Source organism: Hordeum vulgare, chromosome 4H (genome assembly GCF_904849725.1).
Source record: "Hordeum vulgare subsp. vulgare chromosome 4H, MorexV3_pseudomolecules_assembly, whole genome shotgun sequence".
Lineage (NCBI taxonomy): Eukaryota > Viridiplantae > Streptophyta > Magnoliopsida > Poales > Poaceae > Hordeum > Hordeum vulgare.
This window is the reverse complement of record NC_058521.1, coordinates 262105048-262119200: the sequence shown is the minus strand read 5'-3', so window position 1 is coordinate 262119200 and position 14153 is coordinate 262105048.

The following is a 14153-nucleotide window of genomic DNA, read 5'->3' as shown; positions in this document are numbered from 1 at the left end:
TAATGCAATAGTTTCATCCTTACTAGGCAACTCCTTTTCATGAGGTTGTCTACCAAACTTGGAGAAATTGAACTCGTGTGACACACCTTCAAAGCCAACAGTGACAGTTTGCTTCTCACAGTCAATATGAGCATTGACAGTATTGAGAAAAGGTCTGTCAAATATGATGGGACAAAAGATATCTTGTGCGGTAGCAAGAACGAGGAAATCAGTAGGATACTTCGTTTTACCACACAAGACTTCAACATCCCTAACAATTCCCATAGGGTAGATAGTATCTCTATTGGCAAGCTAAATAGTGACATCAATAGGCTCTATCTCAACATGTGCAATCTCGTATTTAATTTCATCGTATAAGGATTGAGGTATTGCACTGACACTAGCACCCACGTCACATAAACCATGATAACAATGATCTCCTATCTTAATAGAAACCACTGGCGTGCCAACAACATGCCTATGTTTGTCTCTACCGTGAGGTTTAGCAATTCTAGCAGCATCTTCGCAGAATTGAATATTATGTCCCTCAACATCGTCGGAGAGAAGATCTTTGATAGTAGCAATACTAGGCTCAACTCTAATTTGCTTAGGGGTGTAGGTGTTCTAATGTAGCCTCTACGTATCACAGTTGAAGCTTTGGAATGATCCTTTATCCTAACAGGGAAAGGTGGTTTCTCAATGGAAGCACTGGGAACAATAGGCTCATTATAGGCAATGACTCTCTCTTCAACTGGACTGGGTTTAACTACATTGACTTCTAAGGGAGGATGTTATTTAAACCACTTCTATTTGGGGAAATCAATATGAGAAGCAAAGGATTCACACAGTGAAGCTACTATCTCAGAGTCAAGTCCATACTTAGCGCTAAAATCACAAAAAGTATTTGTTTCAACAAAGGATTTGACGCAATCAAACTTGAAATTCATACCTGACTCCTTACCTTATTCAAGCTCCCAATCTTTAGAGTTGCGTTTAATTCTCTCCCATAAATTCCATCTGAAGTCAATATCTCTCTTCATAAAAGAACCGGTACAAGAAGAGTCAAGCATGGTGCGATCATCATGAGAAAGCCCAGCATAGAATTTCTGAATGATAATTTCCCTCGAGAGCTCATGGTTGGGGCATGATATAAACATTGATTTAAGCCTCCCCCAAGATTGAGCGATGCTTTCTCTGTCACGAGGCCAAAAATTATAAATATAATTCCGATCATGATGTACTAAATGCATAGGATAAAACTTTTGATGAAATTCCAATTTCAACCGATTGTAGTCCCATGATCCAGTATCATCACATAACCTATGCCATGTCAACGCCTTATCCTTCAAAGATAAAGGAAAGACCTTCTTCTTGACCTCATCCTTGGGCAAACCTGCAAGCTTAAATAAACCACAAACTTCATCTACAGAGATTAGATGCAAGTCTGGATGTGATGTTCTATCTCCTGTAAAAGGATTAGCCAGCAGTTTCTCAAGCATACCCGAATGAAATTCAAAGAAAATAATTTCAGTAGGTGTAGCAGGTTGAGGAGCAAATCTTTGTGCTTCCATTCGAGGTGAAGATACCCCGAACAAGCCCCTCAAAGGATTAGTATCCATAGTGACAAGCAACAATAAATTTCAGCACACTATATGAATGTTTCCTTACCAAGTTCCACTTACCAAAGGCGATTCACTCCCCGGCAACGTCGCCAGAAAAGAGTCTTGATGACCCACAAGTATAGGGGATCAATCGTAGTCCTTTCAATAAGTAAGAGTGTCGAACCCAATGAGGAGCAGAAGGATCTGACAAGTGGTTTTCAGCAAGGTAAAATCCGCAAGCACTGAAATTATCGGTAACAAGTAGTTGTGTGGTGAGATGATTCGTAGCAAGCAACAAGTAACAAAAGTAGAAACTGTGCAGCAAGGTGGACCAATCCCTTTTGTAGCAAGGTACAAGCCTGGACAAAGTCTTATATGAGGAAAAATGCTCCGAAGGACACACGGGAATTTCTGTCATGCTAATTTTCATCATGTTCATATGATTCGCGTTTGTTACTTTGATAGTTTCATATGTGGGTGGACCGGCGCTTGGGTACTGCCCTTACTTGGACAAGCATCCCACTTATGATTAACCCCTCTCGCAAGCATCCAAAACTACGAAAGAAGAATTAAGACAAATTCTAACCATATCATTAATCTAGTGGATCCAAATCAGCCCCTTACGAAGCAACACATAAACTAGGGTTTAAGCTTCTATCACTCTAGCCACCCATCATCTACTTACTACTTCCTAATGCCTACCTCTAGGCCCAAATAATGGTGAAGTGTTATGTAGTCAATGTTCACGTAACACCACTAGAGGAAAAACAACATACAACACATCAAAATATCGAACGAATACCAAATTCACATGACTATTTATAGCATGACTTATCCCATGTCCTCGGGAAAAAAAGTAAGTACTCACAAAGCATAATTATGTTCATGACTAGAGAGGCATTGAATAGCATCAAGGATCTGAACATATAATCTTCCACAGAGTAATCCAACTAGCATCAAATACAAAGAGTAATTAACACTACTAGCAACCTTACAAGTACCAATCGGAGTCGCGAGACGGAGATTGGTTACAAGAGATGAACTAGGGTTTGGAGATGAGATGGTGCTGATGAAGATGTTGATGGTGACGAGTCCCCTCCGATGAGAGGAGTGTTGGTGATGACGATGACGATGATTTCCCCCTCCGGGAGGGAAGTTCCCGGCAGGACGACCCTGCTGGAGCTCTAGATTGGTTTTGGTGAAGTTCCGCCTCATGGCGGCGGCGATTCCTCCCGAAAGCCTCCTCCTTATTTTTTTGGAACGAAACCCTCCTTATAGAAAAAGGGGGAGCCAGAGGGCCAACAAGGAGCCCACAAGCCCCTAGGCGCGACCAGGGGGGTAGGCCGTGCCTAGCAGGCTTGTGGCCTCCTGGTGTCTCCCCTCTGGTACTTCTTTCCGCCTAGTATTTTTTATAAATTCGAAAATAATTCCTCGTTTATTTTCACGGCTTTTGGAGTTGCGCAGAATAGGTATCTCAAACTTGCTCCTTTCAGGCCAGAATTCCAGCTGCCAGCGTTCTCCCTCTTCATGTAAACCTTGCAAAATAAGAGAGAAAAGGCATAAGTATTGTACCTTGAAGTGTAATAACATCCCATAAAGTGATAAATATTAGGAACGAAGGTAGTGGTGTCGGTATCCATGCCCGTACTGGCCATCGGGTACTGGAGTGGGGCCTACCGCTGGGGGCTGGTCAACGGACTCACATCGATGCCCTCCTACTTTGTCCTGGAGCTTGTCGGGCCCTCTGCGGTGGACGATAGGTCCGCTCTCTTGGACATCCACTATGCCATGTTCCCCTGGTCCTTGCAAGAACAACAATTAAATCAAATTTTAGTAATAGCGGTACAAAAATCAAGACAAATTACAAGGACAAGTGCTTACTCGTCCTCCTCGTCCGATGAGCTAAAGGTAGACATGTGCCACATTACATTCTAGTGAGCGGAAGGAGCAGGGTGGTGGAGTGGGCATCCTGGAGCCCGTCGGTGACGTAATGCATCTCATAGACCTTGTTTCCTAAACGGAAGCACTTGTTTCATGCTTCATGATGGGTCGCCTCGTCACCGTGTGTGGACCACGATGGCAGCAGGATCCTCCTCTTCTTCTCCCTCAACTTTTAGTGGCGGGGAAGGGCAAACTGGCTCACCGATGGTGGCCTTATGAAGGGCGTGGGACATCTTCTCTGGGATGGCATGGACTTTGAATTCTTTGGATTCATGCTCCACGGCAGCTTCGGACCCCTCGACCCTGACGGCCTCGGGTTCCTCGATTCCGACAGGGTCCTCCGGTAGGTCGATTGCTGGTGCTTCTTATCTTCCTCCTCCTTGTCATCGTTATCCTTCTCATCTTCATCAAGTGCGGCAGCACCAAAACTTCTGCCGCCTATATCAAAACCTGCTTCCATGACCCGCCTGACGATGAACTCAGTTTCCTCCTCGGTGGCGTCACGAATCAACAATCCTTCATTCCTGACGTGCACCTTCACAAGGTTGTTGAACCACGCCCGCACCATCTCCCTTGCCGGTGGCTCCCATGTGGGATCGACCCCAAGCACATTGCACACCCGCATCATCACCAAAATTGAATCTTTGGTGAAGTTGTCGTAGAGCACGATGACGGTCGCCGACAGCTTGAACTTACTGTCATGGCTGTAGAGCTGATGAAACAAGGTGGAGAGGTGTAGCAACATTAGGTTACCGTCGAGACCTAGGTGCAGCCACATTATATCGTCAGCGCTTCCGTACTCCGAGGCAAAGCACTCCCGGTCCTACAGAGAGGCTATTTGCGTGGCAAGGAAATCTGCACCCACCATCTCTATGGTGAGCCCGGCAGCCTTCAACAAGAGATTACACGTGATGGCGATGTTTAGCTTCTTGTCGTCGGGGGCGAGCACTTCACTACTTATCGTGGGCGGTCATGGACTTTCGGATCTTGCAAATTACCGGGGGTTACTTGTCGATGATATAAGACCATTCCTCCCACTTCTTGTGTAGGTTGCCGAGAGGGTACACCTCCTTATGGGTGGTGCAAGGGATCCATGTGATGCTGCCCGAGCGAGCATCGCCTTCTATGCATGAATAGGGGATATGGCGAAAGAGAGAGCCATTGTGAACTATTCCTATGAAATTTTTGCACAAATGCATGAAGACAAACAAGGTGATCATAGCATTCGACATGAAATCTAGCAACTTGAAGCTGTAAGTCAACATTATATCTTCAAAGAAGACAAAGAAAGGGGGAAGCAGCCCGCAGTAGAAGTACACCATGAAGAACTGGTACTTCCCCGAATTGGGTGGGAGTCGTGAGGGATCACCACCGATGGAGGATGCACCTTGGTCTCTTTAATCCACATCAAGGCGTACCTCGAGATGAGGTCATTCCATGTTAGCACGAAGGGGAAGAAGACGACACTGTTCCTTCGCTCCATCGCCAGTGCCTCCTTCCTCCCTTCCGCGTCGGGGTCAACCTTTTTTAGCCCTCTTTGCCAGGATGGGAGTGGTGGCCAATTATGCTCTCTTGGGTGCCATGGCGAGCTCGACGGGGAATGGCGACGAAGATGAAAAATTAGCATGGGGGCTCTATGATACGTGAAGAAGAAGACACATGAGGCGGCAGAAGAGGGAAACAATGGCTGGGATGAGCAGCGAATGTGCGAATCACCCTCTTAATGTGTGGAATGCACACAGGCCAGCTATCCATGACCAATGTGGATGCGCCTTTTTATGCACACCGCTCAGAAACTTTTTCGTGTCACATCTCCCGCATCCTGCATTTGATGTGCGTCATGGGTGAGTAGTAAAACCATCATTACAACCATAGTGAAGTTCGCCATGTGTGCACTGTTGTGGACATAGGCCAAAAATGTCACGAAATTCAGTGTGGCCGAGGCACGGGGCCTCTTATCGGTGTACTAAACATCGGGTCCTTTAGTATCGTGACTTATGCGTAGACAGCAATGGCCTATGGCCCGACAAGCCTTGCCCGAAGATACTACATCTAATACAATGTCAAGCATCAAGGACAAGCCACTGGCTAGCCTCCCTATTAGTGAAGAACACCCGACAACCATCACGCCTAGCATGATCACACTACCGCGCAAGCGCTCCATGTCATCAAGCTGGTTGTTGACATCAATGGGGTGTCAATTAGGCAGGCTATTAGGTAGACCTTGTCGGGGCACGTGGCAGTTTAGAGGAATTACGACAGCTTTAATGACACACGTCCTAATAGCATGGCGGGATAATAAGAGGTAACTAGGTGAATGGCACAAAAGGAGAGGCCATCCTTGTCGGGATGCGACGCTAGCTCGACACCTCATGATGCATTTAATGCATCTGTCCTAACCCAATCAGGTTAGGTTGTCGGATTTCGGGCTCCGCAAAACCATAACGATTCGAACACAGGGGCGTGTACGGCGATCTCTCCCGGCTCGACCTTACCTAGCCCGCTACCCGATGGAAATGGCGAAGGACTCACTCGATGGTGAGGGGAACACATAACACAACAGTTTACCCAGGTTTGGGGCGTTGCCAAGCGTAAAACCCTACTCCTGCTTTCGGTGGATTGCCTCTCACGGAGGTTGGTGGATGAAATAGTACAGTGCTCTCGAGCCTCAGGAGGCCCGGTGGCTAGGTGTATTGCCCTACGGTTGGGATGGACTCTCTTCGATCAGAATGACCCTCCCTCTCAAGTATCCTACTCTCTCTTTCTATAGCGGAGGCCCGGGTCCTCTTCCCTCATAGCTTCGGCAGGAAGGGATCCCACAACAGGCAGTTTCGGTGGGGGACAAGGGAACATGCTTCGCCTGTCAAAAGTGATCTTCGCCTGCAAAGTAGTTCCCAGCGCCGCAGAGGTGGGTGTAGGGACGACGCTCGTCCTGCCGGTGGGCGGCCATGGTCTTGTTGCACCAGAAGGGAAACTTTTGGCAGATGCCTTTGGACCCCTGGTATGCTCGCACCACCTTTGCACTAATGGGGAAACTGTCCCGTCCTGCCATCTTATGCTCGCATGTCCTTCCCTTACATCACCCTTGAGTCATGAGGCCTGACTTTGCCTCAAAATATCCACAGCTCCGGAGGGGTCCCGAGGAGCCCCCCTATGGGTCTTGATGTCGCTCTTCCCTGCGAGGCGTGGCCCCTCGCGAGGGCCTTGTTCGGGGTGGTGTCATTCCAGTCGATCTTGTGTTGATCAAGTGGGCCTGCCCTGGGCCGCAGGCAGGCAGGTTTGGATACCCCCATTCCCAGAATGCCGATATAGGTATTTTCGAATGTAGTTGGTGTGAGAAGTTTGGTCAATGTTACATCCACTATTTACCTTTTTGTATTTACCATTCTCGCCAATGTGGTAACCCCTTCCCCCGTATAAAAGAAGGTCCATGGCTACCTTTACAAGGGTCGAATCCCTGCTCAATTCCATGTGTAGTAGCTTCTTGCTGGGCTACTACGCTCCCTGTAGCTTTAGCACTCCAATATACCACCAAAGATATGATGTGGTGTTTTACGGTGCCGAGTGGCGTGAACCTATCTAAACCCTAGATGGGAATCGGCTGGTGTTGCTCTTTGCGTACATTGATCCCCATCGACTAACTTCAAAGTGGCCGAGACGGTCCCACAAAATGTCATACCTTGATAAAAACTTAACCTATTTTTCATCCATCACCAAAAAGGGGTCGATTGTAATTGCATCCACTGCCCCTTAGTGATTTTGTTTTATTGGAGACTTATAGGTTAAGGGACTAATGTGTTTATGAGTGTACACATGTCCTATAAGTCCCTAGGGAGTTTGGTTTAACCTACGGAAGTCCGCCACTAATAATGTAAGTCTTTATTTGAAAACTTTGGTGTTGTTATTTAAGACTTTAAAAGTGAGGAAATTGGTGTGACCTTGAACAAATTGATGTGAGAACTTTTAATCTTGAAGACTTTATTTTCGTAGTTTATTTTTCCTCTTTTTGAGTCACAGGAAACACCATATTGTTAAAGGGGGTCGAGGTAATACTAAGAAAATAATTCAAAGTGATGCTCATCTCAAAAACTGCATGTATCAAATCCTTCGAGTGAAGCCTTTGTACATCTCTTACAGTGCAGTCAAATTATTTAATGAAAGAGACGATGTTCTTCTGGTCTCTGAGGAAATTGGTCTGACTAAGGAGTTAGGATTTCACTATTGTGAATTGCCTACCGTGAGGAAATTGATAGCCCGAGGAATTTGAGAGTTCAAATTGCTGACCGTTACTCTGCTTAGCACTAGCTGTTTGAAGGATCTCATCTGACAATGATCATATCATTTGGGGCATTTATGTCTTATCATGTCGGGTTGCACCATGTATATAAATAGTCGGCCCCACAATCACTAGTTGGTCGTCTCCTCCAAAAGGGATTGACAAGTGTCATTTAGCGAAACCTTTCCTCCAAATACTTTGAGAGAATCATAAGTGAGGAAAAACCCAAAACGCCCAAAGTTACAAAGTGATTGAGAATCACTAAATATATTTTCCTTTTTGGAACCGACGCTTGTTACCTTTCAAGATTGTGCATCTTCCAGATGGTTAGGCGTCATATTATAGAGCATCCAAGAGTGGTTGTGGATCCCGGGTGACCATGTTTGTGAAGGTTTGGAAGACTACCTTGAAGACTTAGCACGAGTGATTGGGTGGAGTATATGTCACTCTATCTCAAGGAGAATACGATAAGGACTATGTGTCCTAGGATTGTGTGTCCTATTGTTTAAATACCAAGCAGCTCCAAACTAGATGTACGGCTGTCACAATAGTTGGAACTGGTAGACCCAATCAATTTCTTCAGCAAGCAACTTTATCTATGTTCTCAACACTTTCATTTCCTCGTTTACTTGTTGATGAAATTTATCCTTACTATTTGAAGACTTTGACTGATGACTTTCTCAATTTCTTCAATCCAAATTCTGCATTCACCTTGTCTTGCGCTTTTTTATTGAAAGTGTGTTATATCGACTAGAGGGGGGTTGAATAGGAGATTTTTAGAATTTCATCACTGAGGAAATTCCTCACTGATGACTAACTTACAGCGGAAACAGTAAAGGATCAGGAGTGCAAAATTTCACTACAACAGTTTTTCAGGATGAAGAATATGAAAACAATTTGCATAGTATGCAGGCACACAGAAAACAGATGAGGATTAACTTGCGTGAAGAATTTGGGGTTGAGGAATTTCAGAGAAGGTCTTCATCAAATTCTTCAAACAGTGACAGTGAAAATCATCAACACACAATCTGAGGAATATAAAGAGTTGAGGAAATAGAACCCGTTTCACAGTGAAGACAGTGGTTGATGACCCAGTTCCAACTGATGTGATAGTTGTACATCTGGTTTGGAGTGGCTTGGTATTGAAACCAAAGGACACACAGTCCCGGGACACACAGTCCCTACCGTATTCTCTTTGGGCTAAGAACAAACAGTCCTCGCCCAACACTCATGGTAAGTCTTCAGGGCAGGCTTCCAATCCCTCACAATCTTGGTCACCTCACGATCCACAATTGACTGCTGGATTGCTCTAGACCCTGACGCCTAACCATCTGGAGGATGCACAATCCTCAAAGGTAAAAGGCTTCAGTCCTACATAGGAACAACTTCTTCAGTGATGCTCAATCACTTGGTTTCGGTTTATGGTTTGGTGTTTGGGGGTATTTCCTCACCGATGAATTACTCTCGAAGACTCTGATGAATTTGGGTTGCTCTTATGACAAGTGTTAGTTTCTAACGGAGCAGCCAACCTGCTAATGGTTGTGGGGGGCGGCTATTTATAGCCTGGGAGCATCCCGACATGAATTGACATTAATGCCCTTAAATAATATGACCGTTGGTGTGGATAAGACCAATGATGTGGCATGGCTATCGATAACGGTTGGGACCCTCAACTGTGAGAGTCGACATGTCTTTCATATTCCTCACTTGAGGCTTTTGGTAGGATTAGTCTTGGGTTGAGCATCATGAGAAAATTCATTCGAATGTGTTAGCTTGACCCCCTTTGACACTACGGTCTTCCTATTACTCAAGTTTGAAGAAAAGAAAATAGAAAGGGTAAATCTTCATGCTTCATAGTCTTCAGATTGATTTTCTTCGGGACACACCGAATTCCTCAATTTCAATATCTTCGTGAGGAATATGAATTTCATCGCAAATTTCTTCATGATTCAATTCTTCAGCTTCAGACCAATTTCTTCAACCGAAGATATACATTTTTAGGGGTCGATATTCATCGAATATTTCCAACTCCTCAGCGAATTATAGATCATGTGTACACTCATGAACACATTAGATACTTAACCTATAAGTCTTCAAATCACCAAAAGCACTAAGGGGCACTAGATGCACTTACAATCTCCCCCTTTTTGGTGGTTGATGAAAATTATGTTAAGTCTTCAACACGTATAAAAATATGAAGTGTAAATACTCATTTGAGGAATTTGAAATCAAGATTCAGAGAGACTCCACCTGAAGATGTGCATATCTTGAGGATTTTGCTTTTCACAGCAAATGCACATTGATGATTTATATCATGGAGATCTCCCCCTGAGTCTTGTAAATCATGCATACATATGACATATAGTATGAAGAAATTGAGGATGCATCATGACAAATGGTATCTGACGAATTCCAGCATGCGTGCATTAAATTTTGAGGAATATTCATGCGAAGAAAAACGTTCAAAAGCGTCAGAGTACCATCGGGCTTAATTAAAAACTCATTACATAAAACACTTCAGAAGAGCCAAGAGTTTGTAACTTAAATATAGTTCATAAGCCCCCAAAATATCCCGTGTGAAGACTAACTCTCAAGTTTCTCCCCCTTTGTCATCAAGTGACAAAAAGGGACAAACTGAGGACTAACGCCCGTGAAGACTTTAACTCCTTGGCAGTTGACGAAGACGCGTGAGGATTCTTGGGAGCAGTCCTCCTTCTTGGACCGGTGGCAGTGTCTTGTTGTTCTTTATCAGATTCAGCAGCGCAGAATGAAGAAAAAGTACTGTCCTCAATGTCTGGAACTAGAATTGGCCTGAATTTCTTCTTTGGTGGTCACGACCAGTCAAAGTCCCGCACAAACTCCAATTCTTCAAGTTCTGCTGGAGTCTTCAGATGAGCCAGTGTAGCCCAGGTGTGATCAAAGCCCACATGAAGATAATAATGGTTAAGCTTCACAGCATTCTGCATTTCATTGAGGGTTTTCACAATGGCGCCGAACTAGCGTTTGACCCACTTGTGACTCTGATCCACCTTCTGGTGAAGACTGAAAAGAAGCTCTCTGGTTATCATCACCCGAGGAGCAACTTGACTTGGAGGATGGGTCTCAGTGTCATCCCATGAAGAATAAGCTTCGGGCTTTCTGAACTGGCCATCAAGGGGCCGACTGCCTTCATCAATGTCGGACTTGCCTTTTCCTTCAACAGGCTCGAAAGTCTTCTTGTTGACCCTTATAGGAGGCATATAACAGACATGGTTTTTGAAATCAGCGTGATAATCGATGCCTGACCTTGTTCTGATGAATCTCATGATCCATGGAGCATATATCTTGTGGTCAAAAGGAGACATTGCATTCTCGGCCAAATTCCTCAATAAGAAATCATGAATGTTGATGGGAATACCATGTATGGTCTTGAAGAGGATATTCTTCATGATGACTACGACATCTTCTTCATCATCATGGCCCTTGATTGGCGCAAGAACGCTGTAGAGGATTCTGTAAACCATCCTGGGTTCATATTTGAGCTCATGGATCAGGAAGGTTGTTCTTGGTGGTTGCCCCTTAACCAAAGGCTTCATGAGGACATCCATCAGCTTGTTAGGCAGCTCACGTTCATCATAAATCTTCACGGCCTGCTCTGAGGGAATTGATACTGGTAGTTCACGCAGTAGCTCAATGGCAGGAGCCTTGAAGTGTGTGGTTTGCGTCATCCAGTCTAGCACCCATGTGTTGATGTTTGTTGGATCTCCTGAGATGTGAAGAGTTGCATAAAAATAGAGGAATAAGCTCACTATTCCAATCACGGATATCTGAGCACATTGGAAGGAGTCCAGCTTCAAAAAGGACGTTGAGGACTGGAGCAAAGCATGGTATTTCTTCAAGCTCAATGTGAGGAATATGCATGTGCTGGAAAATCTTGTTTCTTCCACACAGCACAGAGGCATAGTAGTTGAGTTGTGTCCTTGGCCAAAACTTCAGATGCCTGATGCGAGGCTTGTCATAGGGATTTTCTCCGATGAAGAACATGCGTTCTTCAAAGAAGGACTCCTTTTGAAACTTTGGCCGCTTGCAGAACGGCTGACGCTGCATTGGCTGAAGATTTTGCGGCTGGACTTGAGGGGAGACAACTATTGCAGACTCTGGGTTGAGGACGACAAAGGCATTGTCTGGGTATGGTGCATTTTCCTCAGCATGGTCCTCAGGGTGAGGAATTTCATCAGCTTGAGCTTCAGGCTGAGGAACATGCTCTGGCTGAGCTTCAGGCTGAAGAATGTGCTCTGGTTGAGCTTCAGGCTGAGGAATGTCGTCAACCAGAGCATCCTGTTGGGGGTTTTGCTCTAGAGGAGGAATAGGTTCATCCTGAGCCTTAGCTTGAGGATTTTGCTGAGGAGGAGGAGGAGTTGGGTCAGCCTGATCCTCAGGTTGAGGATTTTGTTCAGGATTGTGACTTTCATCAGGCTAAGGATTTTCACTTTGTTCTTCCTCAACTTGCTTGGTGACGGAGCCAGATTCATCAACTGGTGCAGCTGATCCTTCTGCAGTTTCTTCATGAGGAATGGAGGGCTGAGGACTGTCATCAATGCGAATTTCCTCATCTGTATGTTCCTCAGATTCAACATTCTTCATTTCCTCGTCTACCCATGCTCCTGGTCTTCGCTTTCGAAGGGAATCATCTTATAAGATGGAGCGCTGTTAAGAGGCACAGGATCCAGAGGAGCATTTTCTTCAAGTGCTTTGAGGCACTTGGCCTCAGTGTGTTCTTCTGCTGATGAAGCTTTTCTTTTCTTGGCTTCCTTTTCAACAACCCTTGTCTTTTTCACATCTGATGCAGATGTAGTCATTTTCTTCACCTTTGAAGCTTTTGGTGAAGGTGTTTTCTTAGCACAGACATTTTCATCAGTTGGCTTTGAAGCACCAGGTGGAGTAGAGTCATCAGCTAGCTTTGAAGCATCAGCTGGAGCAGAGTCATCAGCTGGCTTAGAAGCAGCAGCTGGAGCAGGGTCAGTTTCACCAGCTGTAGCAGAGTCATCAGCTGGATTTTCCTTGGTGATTTCCTAAATCGTCGGTTCATCCGCACGGCTTCCTTGCGGGATTTCCTCAGGATGAGCAGTTTCATCAGCTGGTTCTTCAATCAGAGGCTGAGGAGTTGGTACTGGAGGGGCAGCCTTCTTGTTGTAGTTGTCAACAGCTTCAGTGGCAAATTTGATGAAATTACTTTTGAGACTTTGACGGTCAGAGAGCTTAGAGTACTTATTTGTCAAAGTCTTCAATTCAGCCTGTGTTGACACAAGTGGATCAGGCGTCCGGTTGAGGAGATTCTGTCTGAGGAATTTCTCCTTTTTGAGCTTGGCAACCTTGGCATGTTTGGCTTGCTGCTCCTTCCACTTGGCCTCATTGATGAATGTGGCCACCATGTGGCTGATGCCTAGGGGAAGCTTCAGATCATCAAGTGGAGTGTTGGGGTCCTCATACCAGATGTTGATGTAATCGAGGAGGACTTTTGGGTCCATGGCCAGAGGAATGGAGCTGCCAAAAGCTTGAGCTACCCACTCTTGCTTGTTTCTGATGATGGCTTGCAGAGTGCCATCATCAAATTAATCACTACCTTCTAATGCAGAAGGGACCTTGATGATTTTGCTTGGTCTTGGTCTTGTTCCTCTCCCAGGAGTCACTTTAGTCTTCAGAGGAGTTGGTGAAGACTTTGTCTCCGAGCTTGTTGCAGATGGGACTGAGGAGCTGGAGACAGCGGGCAGTTGCTTCACTATCGGCTTCTGTTGAGGCTTTGAAGCCTTTGGAGCTGAGGGTTTTGGCGCTGAAGATTTTGGTGCTGATGCTAGTGCAGTTTTATCTTGAGGCTTTGAAGCCTTTGTTTTTGGAGGCACAGACTTTAGTTGAGGAATTACTGTACCAGAAGTCTCAGCTATACAGGAAGTAGCGGCAGTTGCAGCAGCAGCAGATTCTTCACTAAACTTCCTCACAGCAGCCTCTGCTTGCTTTGGAAGCTTTGACAAGTGTTTTGAATTTTCCTCAGGATAGTCATCAATTGTCTTGAGGCTTGATGGGTGTGCTTCTTGATAATCCTCAAGTGGAGCCCGCTTGCCAAGAAGCTTCAGAGCGAATTTCTTCGCGTATTTGGGAGTGGCGATATGTACTCCTTCCACTCCTTAGCCCATCGGTGTTCTATCTTTTGAAGCAGGATCTTTCTCTTGGGAATAGATTCATGTTCATCAGGAGTGAAGTAATCCAGGTATATATCCTCAGGGATATCTGCGGTAGTGTTCTGCTCAAGTTTCTTGCCTCCCTTTTGCTTCCTTTCATCCTCCATTTTCTTCAGCTGAGGCTTTTGCTGATGAGATTGA